Source organism: Mustela erminea, chromosome 14, assembly GCF_009829155.1.
Source record: "Mustela erminea isolate mMusErm1 chromosome 14, mMusErm1.Pri, whole genome shotgun sequence".
In the NCBI taxonomy this organism is placed as follows: domain Eukaryota; kingdom Metazoa; phylum Chordata; class Mammalia; order Carnivora; family Mustelidae; genus Mustela; species Mustela erminea.
In genome coordinates this window covers 63169527-63192654 of record NC_045627.1, presented here as the reverse complement: position 1 = coordinate 63192654, position 23128 = coordinate 63169527, and the positions used below count along the sequence as shown (strand labels likewise).

General features: G+C 35.4%; 1 protein-coding gene across 1 annotated transcript in view; it reads left to right on the top strand.

Moving 5' to 3' along the window:
• Positions 1–23128, top strand: part of HPSE2 (heparanase 2 (inactive)) — a 660133-nt gene that overhangs the window by 108943 nt on the left and 528062 nt on the right. The gene's annotated exons all lie outside the window — the stretch shown is intronic.

Sequence of the window (23128 nt, the reverse complement as noted above, 5' to 3'; positions counted from 1 at the left end):
ATTTATGTAATTAATTAATTTGACAGAGAGAGAGAGACAGCAAGAGAGGAAACACAAATGGTGGGGGGGGGGTAGGAGAGGGAGAAGTAGGCCTCCTGCAGAGCAGGAAGTCCAACACAGGGCTGGGGATCCATCTTAGGACCTTGGCTCATGACTTGAGCCAAAAGCAGACACTTAACCACTGAGCCACCCAGGTGCCCCAATTTTTGTCTTTTTTAAAAAAGAGTTGCCCATTTTTTTTAAGTTGAATTTATTGCCATAGAGTTGTTCATAATATTACATTATTATCTTTTTTTTTTTAAAGATTTTTTTATTTATTTGTCAGAGAGAGAGAGCGCGCATGAACACAGGCAGACAGAATGGCAGGCAGAGGCAGAGGGAGAAGCAGACTCCCCGCCGAGCGAGGAGCCCGATGTGGGACTCGATCCCTGGATGCTGGGATCATGACCTGAGCCGAAGGCAGCTGCTTAACCAACTGAGCCACCCAGGCGTCCCTACATTATTATCTTTTTAATGTCTGTGGGATCTGTAGTGATGCCTCTCTGTAATTCCTGATATTGTTTATTTGCGATTTTCTTGTTTTTTTTTTTTTCTTAATTTTTTTGCTAGGTGTTTGTTAATTTAATTAATACTTTAAAAGAAAAATTGTTGGCTTTGTCGATTTTCTGTTTGCTGATTTCTACTCTGATCTTTTTTTTTTTTTTAAAGAATTTTTTTTTTTTAAGATTTTATTTTTATTTATTTGTCAGAGAGAGAGCGAGCGAGAGGGAGCACAGGCAGACAGAGTGGAAGGCAGAGTCAGAGGGAGAAGCAGGCTCCCTACAGAGCAAGGAGCCCGATGCGGGACTCGATCCCAGGACACTGGGATCATGACCTGAGTCGAAGGCAGCTGCTTAACCAACTGAGCCACCCAGGCGTCCCTCTACTCTGATCTTTATTGTTCCTTTCTTATGACTTACTTTGGATTTAATTTGTTCTTTATCTAGTTTCTTAAGTTGGAAATTTAGGTAATTGATATTACATCTTGCTATTTTCTCTAATGTGTGAATTTAAAACTAAATTCCTCCTTTAAACATTGTTTCGTCTGTGTTCCATGAATTTTGGTAAGTTACTAGTTTTTTAGTTTGAAGTATTTTCTAATTTCTCTTGTGATTTTTCCTTGACCACAGGCTATTTAGAAAAGATTAAAGTTCCAGATACTAGGTGATTTTCTAATTATCTCATTATTTTTGACTTGTAATTTAATTTAATTTCCACAGATCTGTGGAAAGTTCAGGATGTTTCTCAAGCTCGACTAACTTGTCAGGACTTAAATTTCAAACTCCATTTCTCTTCTGGATCTTATTAAAACTTGGTTTCATACTTTGTTAGGATGCATCTAGAGTAGGTCTTACACTAAGTCTTGGTTGTTACTCCTATGGTGTGGCTTTCTACTGTTTCAACTGAATGCCAATAATGATGTTATCAAAGTATTAGCAGGATCTCTCCACTCTGAAGGGACCAGGAATTTGCTAGCAGTGCTTGTTTTTTTAATATCTCTATTTCCCTCTCAACCCTACATTAACTGCTATCTGGTAAACTCTCATGTTCACTCTGAACATGTATAGCCTTGTCCTCAGGGATTTATATAGGACCTCCCACAGGACTCCTGGGGCCTTCTCTGCACAGCCACCTTTTTCTGTTACCTTGTGTCATAGATTACAGCTAATTCAACCAACCCAAACTCTGATTTCTGCCTCCTCATATCACCTCAATCAGCTCAGGCTCTAGCTTCTCTGTATTACAGTTGGAAAATTATATCCAGTTAGAGAGTTAGGTGATCCTGGGCTCACTCACCTCATGAGTTTCTTTCTCTCAAGGGTTGCAGTTATGTGCTATCTATTGTTCTCTGATAAATTTTCTTAATAAATTTGTCTTAAATGGTTTGTTCAGATTTATAGTTTATTTCAGGAGGGCTGATTTAATACCAGTTACTTAAACATAGTTGAAAGTAGAATTTTAAGTCTACCATTTTCCTCTGTGCTTTCTGTTTCTCTTACCTTTCCTTCCTCCTATTTTTCTCCTTTCCTATCTACTTTTGAGTTAATCAAATTTTTAATGTTTTGTTTTAGTTATTTTAATGACTTTTTAGATTAACTTCTGTATTATTTTTAAGTAGTTGTATTAAAGATTACAGTATTGACCTTTAACTTATCATATTCTGCTTAGAATTAATGTAGTACTGGGACACCTGGGTGGCTCAGTCATTTCAGTGTCTGCCTTTAGTTCAGGTCATGATTCCAGGGTCCTGAGATCGAATCTTGCATCAGGCTCCTTGCTCAGCAGGGAGACTTCTTCTCCCTCTGCCTGCTTCTCTCCCTGCTTGTGTTCTTGCTTGTTCTCTCCCTCTCTGACAAATAAGTAAATCTTAAAAAAAGAATTAATATAATACTAACTGCAGTAAAGCTTGCATAACACTGTAATTCCACTTAGACACCCCATCCTTTGTGATATTGTTTTATATATTTTATATCTATGAGTATTGTATATATATTTATATCTATGAGTATTGTAATCCCCACAATGCAATATTCTGCTTTTTTCATTAAATAGTAAGTTTTTTATTGTGGTAAAAAAAACATACAAAATTTATCATAATTATTTTTAAGTGTATAGTTCAGTAGTATTAAGTATACACAGTTGTTTTTTCAAGAAATGAATAGAGATTGAAAAATATAATCTGTTGGGGTGCCTGGGTGGCTCAGTCATTAAGCATCTGCCTTTGGCTCAGGTCATGGTCCCAGGCTCCTGGGATCGAGCCCTGCGTCAGGCTCCCTGCTTGGCGGGAAGCCTGCTTCTCCCTCTCCATCTCCTTCTGCTTGTGTTCCCTTTCTCGCAGTCTCTCTCTCTGCAAATAAATAAATAAATAAAATCTTTAAAAAATATATCATCTGTTAAGATTATCTACATATTTACCATATCCAATCTCCACCCCCCTACTTTTTTAAAGAGGGAGGGAATGATGGGAGGGGGCAGAGGGAAACAGAGAGAGAGAGAGAACCTTAAGCAGAGTACCCACTCAATGCATAGCCTGACATGAGGCTCCATCTCATAACCCTGAGATCATGACCTGAGCCAAAATCAAGAGTCAGATACTTAATTGAGCCATCCATGTGCCCCTCCAGTCTGCTCTTTTTCTCCTTATATGTGTTGAGTCCCATCTGATGTCATTTCTCTTCAGCCAAAGAACTTTTCAAGTTTGTGACTTTTGGGGGGATGGTTCCAATCTTTTGTTAAGCCCATCTATTGAATTTTTTATTTCAGATATTGCAGATTTCATTTCTAGGGTTTTCATTTGGTTCTTGTGCAAAGTTTCTATTTTTCTGCTTAAATATCCTATCTTCACATCCATTATGATCATCTTTTCTTTTAGACCTCCATTATATTTATAATAGCAACGTTAAGATACTTGTCTGCAAACAGTATGGAGGCTCTTCAAAAATTAAAACTAGAATTACCGTATTATCCAGTAATTCCACTACTGGGTACTTACCCAAAGAAGATGAAAACACTTATTTGAAGAGATATATGCACCCCTGTTAGCCCATCTAAAGCAAGATCCATGTTTTGCTTGCCATTGTACCCTCTGTACCATGCACAGACCTGGAAAAATGTAAATGAATGTTTAATAGAATGAATGGACGTTGGTAGAATCATGCAGCGATTGTGACTTTGGCTTTCCAAAATTAGATTCTTCTTTCTTAACCTGATACCATCTCTCTATGAAATATGAGTCAGAAGTTGGCAAAGCTATTCATGAAATGGACCTCATCAATATATTGTTGGGGCATGACTAAGAGATATGAAAATTCCAGAGAAAGTGTGTTTGAGACTAGACCCTTACTTCCCCAGAGCAGTGTAATTTTTATCTTTGAAACAGGAGTATTCACATGTTTCCTTCAAGGCTTTGTTCCCCAGTTCTTTCACTAGAAATACCTATTTCAAGTGTATCAGTTCTCTGTCTTGAATTTGGAGAAGTACCATTAGCATCATTGAAGTAATATTTGTGAATTAGGAGGCTTGGAAGATGTCACAGACTGGCTAGAGGGAGAAGGATTTAGGAAGTGGGAATAATGGCACCTGGTTAAGATGTATCTGTTACTTTTACAACCATCTCCATTTTCCTGTTCTTTCTGCTATTCTCAGGTACTCTGTGATATCAGAGTTATAGCTCTCTTGGTAGGGATTTTCAGACAAATACCATTACTCTACTATAGGTTAGATAAGAATAGCTTTTTGGAAAATCTGGTAATTTAATTACTGTACATATCATTGTTTCATTATGAAATTGTTATTAACTTCAAAACATTCAGCCTGTGTATGGATATTTATAAAACAACTGTTTATAAGTTGGAGTGGTTCAGCATCAACAAATTTAGACCCAACAAATGGGTAAGTGCCTAAAGTAGCCACTATGTTAGGGGCTTTCAGATATGTTTTCTGGCATAATCCTAAAATCCTGTGTGCATGTGGGAGTTATTATTCATCCTTATTTTATAGAGAGGAATTTCATCAACAATTAGAATTAAAAATAAACATTGTGACTTCTGGTCTGGCACATAAGGAGCTTGGACAGCTCACTCCATTGTAACAAGAAATAAAAAGCTGAAGAAATGGAAAAATAAGCTCTACTTATTATTATTTTTCATCAGAAAAGTGAAGTCACAAGGCAAACCATTGCCCTTATGCTTTATTCCTTATGGATCACCTAATTTGGAATACACACAAGTCTAACTTAAAGAAATCTGACATCCAAAAAATTAGTAATAGTGTGAAAACTGCTCCACCAAAAGACACTTAAAGCAAACCTTTTAACAAGTACCAAAACACTAAATAGCCTAATTAGCTTATTTACCATCAAAATTTCAATGATTCTAGGAAAATATACCTCAAAATCCATTAATGTTCTTGTCCCTGAGTAAGACTTAGAGCACTCTCTCTTAGAAACAGCTCTTCCCAATTTTCACTTAGCATGCTGCTGCACATATTTGCTTAATTCCTCACAGAAACGTGTCATCAAATAAGAAATTATAAAATTACCATTTAAAAATAAATAGGCAGTTTGCATTTTCAGGAGAATCATTTCCATGAAATTCCAGATTTCATGCAATGCTAAGCATTTTCAAACTAGTTGTTTCAAGGATTTGAAGAAAATTTATTACTATTAATTCTTGGCCAGATGACCAGTGATAGAAGGTTAAATGTTTTGAAATTTTTGTTTGGATCACCAGAGATTAAATACAATGGAATATGCTTTGGAAAATGAGAAGTAGAGCTAGGCCAAAGAATTCTCAAAGAGTTTGGTGTTCTGGAGGGCTCTTGTCAGAAATGATAAGGAGAATATAGAATGTTACCAACAAGGATATGGGGGCACATAACCTCCAAATGCCAACTGTAGATTTTACCTCATTTCTGACTATTTTGATTACCAAATTATCTCTGGTCAACCAGCCTTTTGAGAATGAATGAAGATATTTAAAGGGAGAATCAAATATTCCGGGAATTAGAGTTCTCAGACTCTTCCTTATAGTTGCTTCAGAGTCTGATGGCTGAGGAGAGGCCCTGGCCTGTGTACTCTTGGAATTATGTGGAGATTGAGTTACACATTTTACATTGCAATGTATGGGATTGGAATTAGAGCAACATGTTAAATTAGAAGTTTCTACTAAGGCATCAATATACAATAGGTGTTAGTTACATACTAAAGCTGAGTACCAGTCCATGGTGCAGAAGGTTATACCTAGAAACTGGCCACACAGTCTTAAAGACTCCTCATCTAAAAGGAGGGTATTAAATTATATCTTGTTAGATATTTGAGGAATTTTTAAAAAAAGATTTTTATTTATTTGAGAGAGAAAATCTCAAGCAGGCTCCTGCTGAATGAAGAGCCCAACACAGGGCCCAGTCTCCTGACTCACAAGATCATGACCTGAATTAAAATCATGAGTTAGATGCTTAACCGGCTGGGCCACCCAAGTGCCCCTTGAGGAGGATTTTTAAAGGAATAGTAGGTCAGATATGGGATCATACCTACAAGGGCAGTATGGGGGATGTCTTATTCAGTTCAGTAGAAGTTCACAGACAGGCAAACAGGCCTCAACAAGGTGGACCTTACTCTTTCCTGGGAGCCCAAGGAAAGAGCTGCCAGGGTAGAGTGCAGTCTCCCAAGTTGAGGGAAATGAATGTGACAGACTGCCAGCATTGAGTGTGTGTATGATGCTTTGAAATATCTGTAAAGGCACTCTCACCTTCAGAGAGCATGAAGCCAAATTATAGCAGTACTAATTAAATAAGAATTTTATTGCTTTCCTTTCTTTTTCTTTACCCTTCTGTGACCCTTTTAGCAGGGAGTAGATATAGTTTGAATGAAGTATAAAGGTCTGATAACCTGAGATTAGACATTTGCTATCTGAGAGTGAGAATTAAAAACCATGGAACTGCCCAAGTTTCCATTCAGGGTCATAAGAAAAGTCCCCCACAAATGTTTCCCCACAAAATATTTTTTAAAGGGATGTTGGTTGTTCAGTGTGTTGGTTTTATAAAGTATTTTTCCAAAGTTTGTAAATCAAGGCACAAAGTCAGTTTCGAAGAGAAAAGAATGATGGTTAAGAACATGAGTCTAGAATCAGACTAGTCTCAAATCTTGGCTCTGCCATTTTTTAGTTATGTGACTTTGGATAACTTACTTCACTTCTCTAGAATCCGTTCCCTTATGTGTAAAATAAGGATAATAGTAGTAACTACTGCAAAATGGTGTTACGATAAACGGGATAATCCAAGTAGGATGTATACTTTGATGCCTAACTCAAAATGTTAGCTATATAAAAAATTCAGACTATGAAGAAGTAAAATGGTAGGAACTTGTGCTAGATATGTCTCCTGGGGCAAGGGAAACAAAAGTAAAAACAAATTATTGTGACTTCATCAAAATAAAAAGCTCTTCACAGACCTGTACCCCTGGGGATAAAAATATATGTTTATAAAAAATAAAAAATTAAAAAAAAAGAAACAAATCAACAAAACTAAAAGGCAAACTACAGAATAGGAGAAGATACTTGCAAATGACATATCAATAAAACTCAACACCCCAAAACCAAATAATCCAATTAAAAATGGGGAAAAGACATGAATAGACAGTTCCCCAAAGAATAAATACAGATGGCTAACAAACACATGAAAGGATGCTCAACATCCTTCATCATCAGGGAAGTGCAAATCAAGCTACAATGAGATATCACTTCACACCAGTCAGAATGACTAAAATTAACAGCACAGGAAATAGCAGGTGTTAGTGAGCATTTGGAAAAAGGGGAACCCTCTTACACTGTTGGTGGGAATGCAAACTGGTTCAACCACTCTGGAAAATGGTATGGAGGTTCCTCAAAAAGTTAAAAAAAGAACTACTGTATGATCTAGGAATCACACAACTAGGTGTTTACCCAAAGAATACAAATATACTAATTCAAAGGGATACATGCACCCTGATAGCAGCGTTATCAATAATAGCCAAATTACGGAACGAGCCCAAATTTCCATTAACTGGTGAATGGCTAAAGATGTGGTATGTATGTGTGTGTGTGTGTGTATACACACACACACACGCACACACACACACACACACACACACACACAATGGAGTGTTATTCAGCCATCAAGAGAATGAAACCTTGCCATTTGCAATGATGGGGATGGAGTTAGAGAGTATTATACTAAAGAAGTAAGTCAGTCAGAGAAATACAAATACCATTTAATTTCATTCATATGTGGAATTTAAGAAACAAAAGAAATGATCAAAGGGGGAGAAAAAGAGAGAGGCAAACCAAGAAACAGACTCTTAACTATAGAGTATAGAGAACAAACTGGTGGTTACCAAAGGGGAGGTGGGTGCAGGAATGGGTTAAATAGGTGATGGGGATTACGATCATCACTTGTTGTGATGAGCACTGGGTGTTATATGCAAGTGTTGAATCACTAAATTGTACACCTGAAACTAATATTACACTGTATGTTAACTAACTGGAATTTAAGTAAAACCTTTAAAGAAAGAACAAATAGAACTGCAAAAAAAAAAAAATAGAATAGCAAAAAAGATTTTCTTTTGCAGTAAGGGTATTTATAATAGATTTTAAAGTAATAGCCAATTGTGAGCTAGATTGGTTTTTAATGTTTTTGCTGCTGAAAATACTGTCAAAATATTTTTGATAAAATTATCAATAATTATTATTTGTATTGTTTAAAAAGTTGCCACTACAAACCATGCTAGAATGAAGAAGCATGTATATTCTCATTTACTGAGAGTAGATTTATTTCTGTGGAATAAATTTCTCAAAGTGGGATGTCTAGGTCAAAAGTACATGTATTTTAAAATTTCATAAAGTCAAGTGTATTAAGATATAATTTACATGCAGTAAAAATGATTTTAACAAATGATTATAAATTATAGTCATGGAGCCACCACTGCCATCAAGATAGAGATTTCTGTCATCCAGAAAAGTTCTCTTATGCTCCTTTTCAGTCTCCCTATCCCAGTCTTTAGTTGTCTCTCATGTGATATCTGTTCTTTAAGTTTTCCCTTTCCAGAATATCATATGAATGGAAATGGGTTCTTTCTTTCTTTCTTTTTTTTTTTTAAAGATTTTATTTATTTATTTGTCAGAGAGAGAGAGCGAGAGCCAGCGCGAGCACAGGCAGACAGAGTGGAAGGCAGAGTCAGAGGGAGAAGCAGGCTCCCTGCGGAGCAAGGAGCCTGATATAGGACTTGATCCCAGGACGCTGGGATCATGACCTGAGCCGAAGGCAGCTGCTTAACCAACTGAGCCACCCAGGCGTCCCGGAAATGGGTTCTTTCACTTAGCATAATACTTTTTGAGATTCATCCATTCCTTGAATATATCACATTTCATTCCTTTTTATTGCTGAATAGTATTCTGTTACAATTTATCCATTCATCTATGGAGGCACATTTGGTTTGTTTCTAGTTTTCTGTAGTTATGAGTAAAGTTACTATAAAAAAAGTTACTATAAATATTTGTTGTATAGGCATATGCTTTCATTTCTGTTGTGTGGATACTTAGGAGGAGTAGAACTGTTTGAGCATTTTAGTATATGTTTGACTTTTTAAGAAATTACTGAATTTTTCCAAAGTGACTACCATTTCACCTTTTTACCAGCAATGTCTGAGAGTTACAGTTTCTCCATATCTTTGCCAACAGTTGGTACTGTCAGTCTAATTATTGACATTTTAGTGGGTATAGAGTAATACACCCCCCCCACACACACACCCCACATCTTTATCTAGCGATGGACACTTGGGTTCTTCTATATCTAGGCTATTGTAAATAATGATAAAATAAACATAGGGCTACATATGTCTTTTTGAATTAGTGTTTCTGTTTTCTTGGGGTAAATACCCAGTAGTGAAATTACTAGATCATATGGTATTTCTATTTTTAATTTTTTGAGGAGCCTCTATACTGTTTTTCAGTGACCACACCAGTTGGCATTCCTACCAGCAGTTCGTGATTTTCTCCACATTCTTGCCGAGAGTTGTTGTTTCTTGTGTTTTTGATTTTAGCCATTCTGACAGGTATAAGGTCTTACTGTGTTTTGATTAGCATTTCCCTGATGATTAGAGATGTTGAACATCTTTTCATGTGTCAGTAGTTCGTCTATTGTCTTCTTTGGACACATGTCTATTCAGGTCCTCTTCCCATTTTTAATTGGATGGTTTGGGGTTTTTTTATGTTTTGAATTGTCTAAGTTCTTTATGTATTTAGGGTATTAACACCTTATTGGATATATCATTTGCAAGTATCTTCTCCCATTTGGTAGGCTGTCTTTTTGTTTTTCTAATAGCTTCCTTTGCTGTGCAAAATCTTTTTATTTTGATGTAGTTACAATAATTTAAGTTTTCTTTTGTCTCCCTTACCTAAGGAAGCATGTCTAGAAAAATGTTGGGAAGGCCAGTGTCAAAGAAATTACCGCCTAGGAGTTTTATGGTTTAAGGTCTCACAAATATGTATTTAAAACTTTTTGAGTTTGTTTTTGTGTATGAATGTATAAGAAAGTGGTTTTGTTTCATTCTTTGCATGTAGGTGCCCAGTTTTCTCAACCATTTGTTGAAGAGACTGTTTTTTTCCACATTGTATATTCTTGACTCCTTTATCACAGATTAATTGATCATATAAGTGTGCATTTATTTTTGGGCTTCCTATTCTGTTCTGTTGATCTATGTAGCTGTTTTTGTGCCAGTACCATATTGTTTTGATTACTATAAAAGCTGGACATTTTATTTTTTAATTTTAATTTTTTTTAAAGATTTTATTGATTTATTTATTTGACAGAGAGAGAGAGATCACAAGTAGGCAGAGAGGCAGACAGAGAGAGGGGGAAGCAGGCTCCCTGCTGAGCAGAGAGCCTGAATGCAGGGCTTGACCCCAGTACCCTGGGATCATGACCTGAGCCGAAGGCAGAGGCTTAACCCACTGAGCCACCCAGGCACCCCTAAAAGCTGGACATTTTAGATAATATATTGTAGCAACTCTGACTGAATTTTTTCCCCATTAACAGTTTGTGTGTTTTATTTTTTTGCTTTATTTTTGTTAGTTTTTAGTAATTTGCTTGTACTTATACAGAGGAATGTGTCTTCTCTATGGTGTTCAGCTATTGATATTTCTGTTTAGTTTTTTATTCTTATTTTTATTTTTAAAATTTTAGTTTCTAATGGGTTGCCTTGTACCTGTATAAGTTAGAGGTCATTAGTAGATTCAGAGATATTGTGCCTAAGTTCCCTCAACCCTAAGGTTTTCACCTTCTATTGATGAATTTGTATGCAGAAGAGTGTATTCAAAGTTCAGACAGTTCACACGTCTGGCTTCACGTTCTGCCTGGCTCTTTCTGGTATCTTCTGTGCATGCCTGTTGCCAGGGATTTGTGAAGAGCTCATGTAGTTCTTTGCTTTGTTCGTTTCCAGGGTTGCTTTTTTCAGTTACTGCATAGTTTCTTCTGGATAGTTCAGTTTCTTTTCAGTTCTGCATTGTTACTTACACCTGCTAAAACTGATTTATGAGGAGAATATTTGCTGATGTCTTTACCAACTATTGCTGAAAGCCTTCATTTGTCTTCATATTTTAAGATTCTTTTCACGATTCTTTATCCATATTATGAATTTGTATCATTCTTCTGTCAGTCTGTAGGTATATGTCTGTAGGGCATTTCTGAGGGTGGATAATGGAGTGAATTATTGTATGAGCCCACGAATATCTGAGAATATTTTTCTGTTTTCTTCACTCATAAATGGTAACTTGGCTTATAAAAAGTTGTGGCCACAATCATTTCCCCTTAATTAATTCTGTAATACATAGTTGTTTTGCATTTGGTATAGAATAGAAATATGACTTTTGTTCCTTCACATAAAACTTTTTTTTTACTTGAATGATTTTAAAGATTTATCCTTATTGTTTCAATTTCAAACTAGACTATATCTAGGTATAAGCATTAAAAATAGCTTGGTCTAAATTAAAATAAATTTAAGTAAGAAGACATAAAATCTAAATGTGAAAATTGGTAAAATTTATCAAGTTCATAAAACTTGATCTGAATAAATAGAGATGCATGCCGTATTCCTGGCGAGAAATAAATGTTATTTCTTCCCAAATGCTGTGTTATCTTTCATAATACCAGGTGACACATAATATACGTTTGTCACACCATTAGTAATACAATTATAATCTGAATCCAAAAAGGTTTGGAGGGAATGAAATTTGGCAAGTTGAGATTTTAAAGTTCATTATAATAGTAAATATGTGAGAGTACACAAGAAGTTTTGGGAAATGAATATATTATACTGCTAATGTTTTTAAAACATTGGGATAGGTGAAAAAGATCAGTGGCATAGAAGGATGAGTCTTTAAGTAAATATATATGGAAATTATTTATAAAAAAGTTGTGACATTTCAGATCATTAAGGAATGCAGATTTAATAAATTGTGCTGAATAGTTGACTTTACAACTTTAATTTAGATTTTTTTCCTACTTTATGCCACATACAAAAATTAATTCTAAATGAATTAAAAGTTTAAATATAACTTCTTTCCCAACTATAGAAATGTTAAGGAAATGTGGAAGAATATTTTTCTAAGTTTGGGTATAAACAGACTATTTAAAACTTAATAAAATAAATAAATGGCAGATTTGAGTGCATCATTATATTTGTCTGTTTTACAAAATACTGTCGAAAGTAAAAGATTAACAATAGACTGAAGAAAATGGATGTGAAATATAGAAGACAAAATATTGGTGAAATGTGTGAAAGTGGACATTACTGGTGGGAATATAGACTGCAAAAAATTAAGAGGCCCATTCCTAACAATTTTACATCTGGCACCATATCTTATAGAAATAATTCTATGAATATCTTAATATATATTTTCTTTGTAGCATAGTTAAAAAAGCAAAATGCTAGAAATAAGTATATCTGCATTAGTAGAGAAATGATTAAATAATTTTGGTGTATCTATTCAGTTGACATGCGTATAGCTATTAAATGTGATGCAGTAGCACTACGTGAGCTGATACAGAAATATGCCTGTAATATATTTTTAAATGAAAACATAAATTTGAAGAACATCTGTATAGCATGATCTAATTTTTACAAAAAAGTGTATGTGAAGGTATATATGTGCATATATGCTTGTATATAATCTATAATCTTCCTATATAACCATAGAAAAAATTGTGGAAAGATACATATTTTACACTTAAGAGCAGTTAGATCTAGTTTATGGATTTTAACAGATGGAGGTATACATTTACACTTAATAATCATTTTTGTAGAATAATTAAGGATATGTGAATACACACAAGGTATAATTAAAGCATAACAAGTATAGCACTAACTCAATTTTACTTTGTCTAGGTCAGAAATAAGATTACTGGATCAAAGAGTCATCCTCCTTCCTTTCCTTTTCTTCCTGCCACTCTTAGCATTAACTCTCTTCTGTTGTTTAATTCTAAGACTCTCAGAGCTCATTCCACTGAGCTTGCTCTTTTCTCTAGCTTGGGCCTTCCATAGCCTATGGCAATGTGATGATTTTGTTAAAACTGTATTTAGAAAGACCAAACAGAGTATCACCGTTCAGAGTACCTACTGCTTCAGAGGGGAAATGGCAAATATATGTATATTTAATGGTGTCTTACTAGAGACAGGCAAGAAAGGAAGTAAAACATAGATCTAGATATTTATACTGTTAGAACAAGAGCATAATCAAATCAAAGTGAAATGATTCCAAGGGAGGGTGGGTGTAGAGTACCAGTAGTAATCAGAAGCCTATGGCTTTGAACATTTGATATTGCCACTTTAGACCTCTGCTTCATGCTATTTTGAAAGTTTAGTCAGAGTGGCAAACTCACATGCCTTTAAGGATTAGACAGGAATTTATCTATTTATGTACCTATTTATTTATCTTAAAGATTTTATTTATTCATTTGAGAGAGAGAGACCACAATCAGCGGAGAGGCAGAAGGAGAAGGGGAAGCAGATTCCGTGTGAGCTGGAAGCCCGATGTGACCTCGATCCCAGGACCTGGAAATCATGACCTGAGCCAAAGACAGACACTTTTAACCATCTGAGCCATCCAGGTGCCCCTAGACAGGAGTTTAAATGAATGGAGCACAGAGTATAAGATTATAAAGGAGTGGAAACTGATCAACTAGAGCTCATAGTCTCCCTCCAAGGACTTTGAAATTAAAAAAAAAAAAATGATGCTGTTAACACCAATTAAAGCAAGTCTGTTGTCCATATCCAGTGCATGGACTTCCAGTTTGTAACTTCTGGATTAGTTGATTTCTTTTCAAGTCTAACATCATTTTATGCTTTTTGTAACGTAGAAAAGTAATTGAATGAACGAGGGAGGCAGTTGGTAGGGGATTTTGAATTTATAATATGATTTGACTTTTAAAAATTTTTTTAAAATTTTTTTTATAAACATATATTTTTATCCCCAGGGGTACAGGTCTGTGAATCACCAGGTTTACACACTTCACAGCACTCACCAAAGCACATACCCTCCCCAATGTCCATAATCCCACCCCCTTCTCCCAACCCCCCTCCCCCCAGCAACCCTCAGTTTGTTTTGTGAGATGTAAGAGTCACTTATGGTTTGTCTCCCTCCCAACTGAGAACATTTGAGTGATTAATGGGATACAGGTAGTAACAAAGATTAGTACAGGGATGTCCTGGATATCCTTCATCTAGTTTCCCACGTTAACATATCTTGCATAACCGTAGTACAACATCAAAGCCAGGAAATGAAGTGTGTATAGACTTCAGTGTCATTTTGTCACATGGGTAGATTTATGTAACTGTCTCCACAAGCAAGTTACATAACTATTTCATCACCACAAAGATCTTCTTGTGTTACCCCTTTATAGTCCTACCCCCATCATTTTGTACCACAGTTTGCTTAATTATTCATCTATTACAGCACATTCTGGTCATTTCCAGTTTGGGGCTATTACAATTTGTGTAATAATAATTATGTACAGATTTTTATGTGGATAGTTTTCATTCTGGGATAAATGCCCACAAATGTGATTGCTGAATGGTATGGTGAGTGTATATTTGATTTTTTTAAGACCTTCCAAACAACTTTTCAGAGTGATTATTCCATTTTATATTCTTACTAGTATTGTTTCTTTGCATTCTTGCCAGCATACAGTATTGTCACTATTTTCATTTTAGTTGTTCTGATAGGTATGTAGTGATATCATCATGGTCTTAATTTCCATTTTTTTAATGGCAAGTTAGGTGCTTATTTGATATCCATATATCTTTTATGTACTTTGTTCATTGTCTATTTGGATTGCTTGTATATTTTACTGCTGAGTTCCCTTGAACTGTGAATATGTCACCATATATGGCAAAGGGGAATTTAGGTTGTAGATGGAATAAAAGTTGCTAATCAGGTAATTATTCTGAATTACCCGGATGGAGCCTATGTAATTACAGGGACCTTTAAGAATGGAAGACCAGAGCAGAAGACTAAGCTAGAGAGCTTAGATGTGATATGAGAAGGACTCAATCTGTTGTTTGTTTTAAAGGTGGAGGAGAAGGGGATCATGAGCCAAGGAATGTGAGAAGTCTCTAGAAACTGGAAAAGGCAAGGAAATTATTCTCTTCTAGAGCCTTCAGACAGGATTGCAGCACTGTCAACACCTTAATTTTAGCTCAGTAAGACCCATTGCATACCTCTTAGTTCCAATAATACAATAAATTTGTACTGTTTAAGCCACTTAATTTGTGGTGATTTGTTACAGTAGCACTAGAAAAATTAAATTACATAATACAATTCTACATCAAAAAGTATTTATCCACTATAGGACCTTTAAAATCTTTGAAAAGGTAGAGGAATAAAATAAATATTAAAATAGATAAACATGAATTTTAAAGAGATGGGTGTGTGTGTGTGTGTTATCCTGAAGTACTTAAATAGAGTCCTTAAGATTCCATGATACTCACTTTGAATATTATTTATTTTCTTATTGAAGCGTAGTTTACAAACCATATTATGTTAGTTTTAGGTATACAACATAGCAATTCAACATTTATATATATGAAATGAATATCATAAATCTAGCTACCAACTGTCATCATACAAAGTTGTTACATATTATTAACTATATTCCTGGTGCTGTATATTATATTCCCACATCTTATTTATTTTATAACTGGTAAGTTTCTATCTTTTAATACCTTTTAAATAGATTGTTGATTTTTAATGATTGAATAGTGGTGTATATTTCTGCTTTTGTAGACCCACAGTTTCTTATGTGCTGATTTTTTTTCACTCTGCCTCTTTTCTCAAGCTGTGGGTGAACAGAAGGGAGACCTCATGATCTCAAAAGAGAACAGGTTGAAGACATTTTCTAAACATTGCCCTATGTGCAAATATGTGTCTGTTGAATCTAGATACAACAGCTGTTTCTCACTTTCTTATGATGTGCTTCAAACATTCAGCAGTATCTATAAAAAACACCTTTAAAATGTCTTATTTATGAAGTGGCAAGTGGAGATTAAGATTATTGTGCTTATACTTGAGCCAGATATATGTGGTGTGATTGATGCAGACATTCAAACTAAGGCTAAAAGCCTAGGTTGATTCGTGCATATTTTGCGAATGTTGTGATTGCTCTCATACTTAATAAGGTAGTGCAAATCCTGGGAACAAAAATCACAGACTAATAGCTTGCCATATTTGAACTTCTGGCATTCTCCATAAGCCTAAAAAGTGCTGCGCCTATTTCCTTTTCATTGCTAATATGTCACATTTACCTTAGAGATGGACCTACTAACTTAATTATAAATTGTTCATCTTTGTATTTGTGGACTTTCACAATCTTCCCTGTTTTGCCCCCCAGGAGCACTCTATAAAAAAATCGAAGTATTATAAAAAATGTCTTGTTTCTTGATTCCTACAACTAATTGTATCTTTTCCTTTCTATACCTCACTCTACTTAGAATTCTCCCTCATTCTTCCTTCATTCTGGCCTACAGAAGTTTTAGGCATTTTTTAAAATCCCAGCTGTGTATCTCCTTCCATGAAGTCTCCTCTTACTTCCACTGAATTAGAAGGAATTTGTCTGTCAGAGAGAGGGTAATTCTCTTTGCTGTGTAGTATAGATTTTTGAGTATTTATAAACTCCTTGAGATAGAGACTTTCTGAATGATTTTTTTCATTTCTTTAGGACATAGTGTAGAAATTTAGATTCTCAGGAGGTATTACATAAAGTTATACGAAATAACTATTGGAGTAGAAAAACCGGAACAATTGACATGGGTCCACCCACACAGAAAATTCTTCACATTTAAAAATCACTTGGTATTAATGTTCATATGTGTGCCTTTTATTATATATTAATCTACTTTTATTCCTAACACAATGGTTTCATGTATTTGATATGGAAATTTCAAAGAACTAGACTACTTAGGAGTAAATAGTATATTAGTCTCCTTGGTAATGTGACTTTAGAACAAAAAAAGGGGAAAATTTGACTGTGCTATTTCTGAGCTCATCTCATAATTCAGGAACACTCAAGAAATTAAGCCTTGGGAGGCTAAGAAGGGTAAAGGACGAAGTCTTCTAAGGCTTTTTGTTTTATTACAGGCAAATTCCTTCTTGTTAAACACAATCTTATTTCTCCTTTCAGCTGCTCACATTAAACAAAAACTAGCTTTCAAGTGAAACCAAGTAGGTCTTTTGCACATAACTCTCATTCCTCCATTTTCATTTATTCAAGAAGAGAGAATGAAAGGTCAGACTCAACTGTATTAATTCAGCAAATGCTTATTCAATATAAATGTATGTCTTTATAGATACTTAGAAGGGTGGCTAGCTCGTACAATAGTGACTAGGACAAAGTCCCTGCCCTCACAGGGCAATCATTTTAGTGAGGATGTTTTCCAGGTCATTAATCCACATTTTCTCATTGAAAGTCCATGCTTTCTTATCTTCTATTTTTTCCCAAATCTTTGCTGATCTCAGCTACCATAACGGACTTAACTCTATCTTCCTTTGTGACTTCACCTTATTTTTGCTGTTATATAGTACTTGAAACCCATGTTACCTCGATGCCCAAAACTCTGGCTTTAATTCACTGTTATTTTTAATCTTCATCTACAAATCACTGTTTTGCAAGGTCAGACCTGGAGCTTGCTCTCAAAAGAGACTAGGGACCTCTGCTTCTGACTGAGAAGGAGGAATAGGGACTACATTTAATTTCCCACCTGAAACATCTTCAGTACTGGGCAAAATTAAATCTTTGAAGAGCACATCAGGCAACTTAGGACAGTGATCTCTCAGAAAGGGAAACAAATGAGATAAGTTCTGCAGTTATGCCATTTTACTATTTGCAGAGTTTTCAGACTTCAGTGGAAGGAGCGGAAACCAAAGCTAAGTCCACTGGTTTTCCTGAGATGAGGTTGAACTAGGATTCCAGGAAGGCAGAGGTGGTTAGAGTTCATATCTGTGCACAAAGAAAGCTTCAGAGATATTCAGAGGGTCCCTAGTGAGTTTTCAGTTGACTACTGACCAGCATATGTATGAATTGAAATTGTCAAAGGCCAGGGAGTGTCTACCAAAAAGAATCAGAAGGAGCAATCTCTGGGGTTACACAGGTCTGGTAATAGTTCATATTCTCACCAGCCATAGTGAAAAACCTCATAATTAATGAGACATTGGATAAGTTACTCAGAAGGGTATTACTTCATTAATGAGGTAAGATCAGTATTAGGTTAAAGGTTGTTTTGGTCCTGCTTAACAACACTAAAAAAAAAGACATCAAAAGAATCAAAATGGTTCCAAAAGGGAGGAACTCAGAGGAGTGACTGAATTATTTATGGTGTATCAAGGCTTGTCCCTGAGCTGGGCATGCATGAGTCTGATCCTACACACCGTATTAAAAACTTTGAGAACTGAACTAAGAGCTAGACCATGAATCCAGTTTGATACTGGTCACTGTGGGGCACAAATGCAGAATATATTGAAATAGCACTGTAAAGACTTTGAAATTAGAACTTTTATTGAAATCTTAACCCAAGGAGGACTGATTTGAACTTAAGGCCTTGAACTCATTGACTTGATTGCCTACTAAAACAAAAATACCAACATTCTCCATAGGACTGAATAAGACCCAGAGTCTTATATCATACAATTCAAAATGCCCAGGATATATCCAAAATTACATGGCATACAAATAACCAGGAAAATCTCAGCTTGCATTGGAAAAAATAACAGATGCAGATGATAAGATGATATGGATGTTGGAATTACCTAACAAAGACTATTAGGTAGTATTAATAATGCTACCACAAGCAAAGGTGGACACAACAAATGGAAATAGAGACTGTCACAGTAAAGAAATAGAAAATATAAAGCAGAAGCAAATGGAAATTTTAGAACTGAAAGTATAATCAGTGAAATAAAAAATGCATTGCAGAGGCTTAATAGCAGGGTGAAGATGACAGATGAAAGTGTCAGTGAATGTTAGATCAAGAGATCAATATAGATCAAGAGAAACTAATGTGAACAAAAGAGAGACAAAGAATTGAAAAAATAATTAAAGAGATCTTCAGGAATCTGAGAGTCAATACCAAAATTCTAGGGTGCCTAGGTGGCTCAGCTGGTTAGTGTCTGCCTTCGGCTCAAGTCATGAGCCCAGGGTCCTGGGATCAGCGCCCCTACCTCCAGCTCCCTGCTCAGCAGGGAGTCTGCTTCTCCTTATACTCTCCACTCGTGCTCTTTATCGCTTTCTCTCTCTCTGTAAAATAAATAAATAAAATCTTAAAAAAACAAAGAAACAACTAAATGTCTAATATTTGCTTCATCTGAGTCTCAGAGGGAAAGGAAGAGAAATGGAGTACAGAAAAATATTTAAAGAAATAGTGTCTGAAATGTGTCAAAATTGTTGAAAGACCTAATCCTGCAGATTCAAGAAGCTTAGGAATTCTAAATAGTATAAACTCAAGGAATGTACACTGGATGCATAATCTACTAAAAACTAAAAGCAGAGAAAAAAATATTCAAAGCAGTCAGAGAAAAATGATGTATTCTTTATAGGAAATCAACAATTTAAATGATTGCAGATTTCTTACCGGAAACCATGGTGGCCAGAAAGAAGTTGAACAGCACTTTTCTTTTCTTTCTTTTTTTTTTTTTTTTAAGATTTTATTCATTTATTTGACAGAGAGATTACAAGTCCAAGATTATAAGAGAGTCAGGCAGAGAGAGAGGGTGAAGCAGGCTCCCTGCCAAGCAGAGTGTCCGATGAGGGGCTCGATCTCAGCAGATCGTGATCTGAGCCGAAGGCAGAGGCTTAACCCACTGAGCCATCCAGGCATCCCAAGAACAGCACTTTTTTATAAAGATTTTATTTTTAAGTAATCTCTGTAGCGAATATGGGGCTCAAGCTCACAACCTCGAGATTAAGAGTCTCGTGCTTTTCCAGCTGAGCCAGCCAGGTGCCTTGGAACAACATTTTTTAAGTGTTGAAAGAAAAGAACTGCCAACTGCAAATTTTGTATCAGCTAATAATATCCTTCAGAACTAAGGTGAAATAAAGATGTTCTCAGACAAACTAAAATAATTCATTTCTAAGAAACCTCTTCTAAAGGAATTTCTAAAATCAGTTCATCAGAAAAAAGGAAATTTGAAAGATCAGAAATGAATAATAATAGAAATGATAAATTTTATGTTATGTGTATTTTATTTACCACAAAAAAATTAAAAGGGTAGAGATATTTATATTGTGAAAATACTAATAAAAAGAAGGTGGAGAAGTTACATTAGTGTTAGACAACACAGACTTCAGAGAAAAAAAAATTACCAAGGGTAAACAAAGATACCACATAATGATAAAAAGGATCAGTTCATCCTGAAAACATTACAATCCTAGATTTGTATGCACCTAATAACAGAGCTTCAAAATACATGGAACAAAGCTCATTAGATAAATTAATTATTTAGATAAGTTAAATATAAAATTTTTGTATTTTGTAAAATTGTGCAAAAGGTAAATTAATTTATAACAACAGAAATCAGGTGAATGGATGCCTGGATACAAGAAGGTAGGATCATCAAGGGGCACAAGGAAACTTTCTGGAGTGGTGGATATGCTCATTATCTTGATTGTTTTGATAGTTCCCTGTTTTTAAAATTTATCAAATTGTGTACTTCATTTTTTTTCAAGATTTTATTTATTTATTTGAGAGAGAGTGAGCGAGAGAGAGAGCATGAGAGGGGGGAAGGTCAGAGGGAGAAGCAGACTCCCCGTGGAGGTGGGAGCCTGCTGTGGGACTCAATCCTGGAACTCTGGGATCATGACCTGAGCCGAAGGCAGTTGCCCAACCAACTCACCCACCCAGGTGCCCCTAAATTGTTACTTTAATTTTGTTGTTTATTGTATATTAAGCTTTAATAAAGTTATATAGAAACTTAAAAGAGATAGATTATAACAGATTTAATCTTCCACAGTCTTCTAGGCTCCAAATTTCTCCCTATTCCTACTCTTCTTCCCTACCAAGTCTGCCGTTTACCTTTTTGGATTTCTGGCATCTTGCCAACTTTCTTTGCTTTTTGGATAGCCCCTTTCTGGTCATGCTTGAGGGAAAGTCAAGATCCTAAGGGAAGTTCTCAACTACCTGACCTTCCCATTCCAGCTGAGAAATGACAAATCTAAAGGGAGAGAGTGCGAGGACAGATATTTAAAAAATTTGTTTAAGATCTTGAATCTTGAAGTCACAAAACTACCAGTAATTTATAAGCTTGGTCTACAGGAAGTTAAGTGCTCTCCTCCGCCAAACAAACACATGAACAGATGCTCAGTGTCATTAGTCATTAGAAAATGCAAATTAAAAAACCCAAAGAAATGCAACTTCATACTCAATAGGAGATCCATAATAATGATTTTCAAATGGAAAATAGCAAGTGTTGGCAGGGTTGTGAAGATGCTGGAATCACACAATATTGAAAAATTGTGTGCTTATGGTCTGAAGGTGATATCTTTGGGATGTGATCTGTGGGTTGTTTTGTTTGATGTCATGTGTGCTTGTATTTCTGTTCATTAAATGATTGTAGAAAGGTTTTTTAATATGTGTTACCTCTAAAACGCTGTAAATTTGTGAATACTGTAAAACAGAGAGCCCAGGCAAGTGTTTGGACTCTAGAAGAATCCTAGAAGGGAAAAAGTCTTAAGAAGATGATATAGTTGACTCTCGTACAACAAGGATTTGAATTGTGCAGGTCCACTTACACATGGATTTTTCTTGGTAAATACAGTATTGTACTGTTAATGTTTTTTTCTCTTCCTTTTGATTTTAATAGTATTTTCTTAAGCTTTATTTTAAGAATACAGCCTATAATATATGTAAAATACAAAATATGTGTTAATTGTGTATATTATTGGTAAGTCTTTTGGGTCAACAACAAGTGATTGACAGTTAAGTTTTGGGGGAGTTAGAAGTTATGCACATATTTTTGACTGTGCAAGGGTGAGAGGAAGGGTTGGTTCTCTTAACCACCCACATGGTTCACAGGTCAACTTAATTAATTGGAAGAGTAACTTGTGTATTCTTGGAATATTAGTAACACTTTATGAATATTCTGAATTTTGAAGAAGATTTTACTATATGCAGTCTCATTGGTTTTTACAATATTTCAGTGATGTAAATGTCATTATCTTTTTTTCATGAGGGAGAAAAAACTACTTACATTTCAGTGCACTTAATGCTAGGCTTCTGAATTTTTTTGCTTGGTTAGAGATCACTTAATGTTACCAACATCAGCAAGAGATGATCCTTTTTCAACTGAATTTACTCCATTCTTGCTTGAAGGAAAAGGGTCCTCATAAGTCTCACAGAGCTTTTGCAGTTCAAAGCAAACACTTGACTCTACCCCTAAAATGCTTCTGGGATTACAAAGCATTGGAAAGTCAATGTTAATTTGAAGACTGCTACTATTGCAGGAGAAAACAATACCGAAGCAGACACCTTGGGGCTCAGGGAGTGAGCCTTTCAGGATAGGATGTATAGAAGTTATGGGCAATCCATTGTGTGTCCTATAGAATGTGTACTATGTCAGGTATAGTGATTTAGAAAAAGGCTGCTGGGAAATGTGAACTTACAGAAACGGGTGATTTGATAGTGATCTTTACTCTATGTAAGCCTTGGATATGTATTCTAAGTTGATGTTTTCTCATCTATAAAAGAGATAATAATAGTGTCTTTCTCAAGATTCTCTTAAGGATGAAAAAAATCATGCATTACAAACCACTTAATATCATATGTGATGTGGAGTAAACAGCTGATACATATTAGCTATTAAACCATCATGATGAAGACAAAGATTACATATCCTATTAGTAGCAACTCTGTTAGAGAACACTTGGAAGTAGGGGGAAGACAGTCACAGAGAAAACTTTTAGGTAGACAGAAAAGACTTGGAGGACAAAAAGGTTCCCACAGGAAAATGTCCATGAGTGGACATTAGGACCACCAACTGTGCAGCCTGATCTGAACTAAGGGATAGGTCTTGAAGAA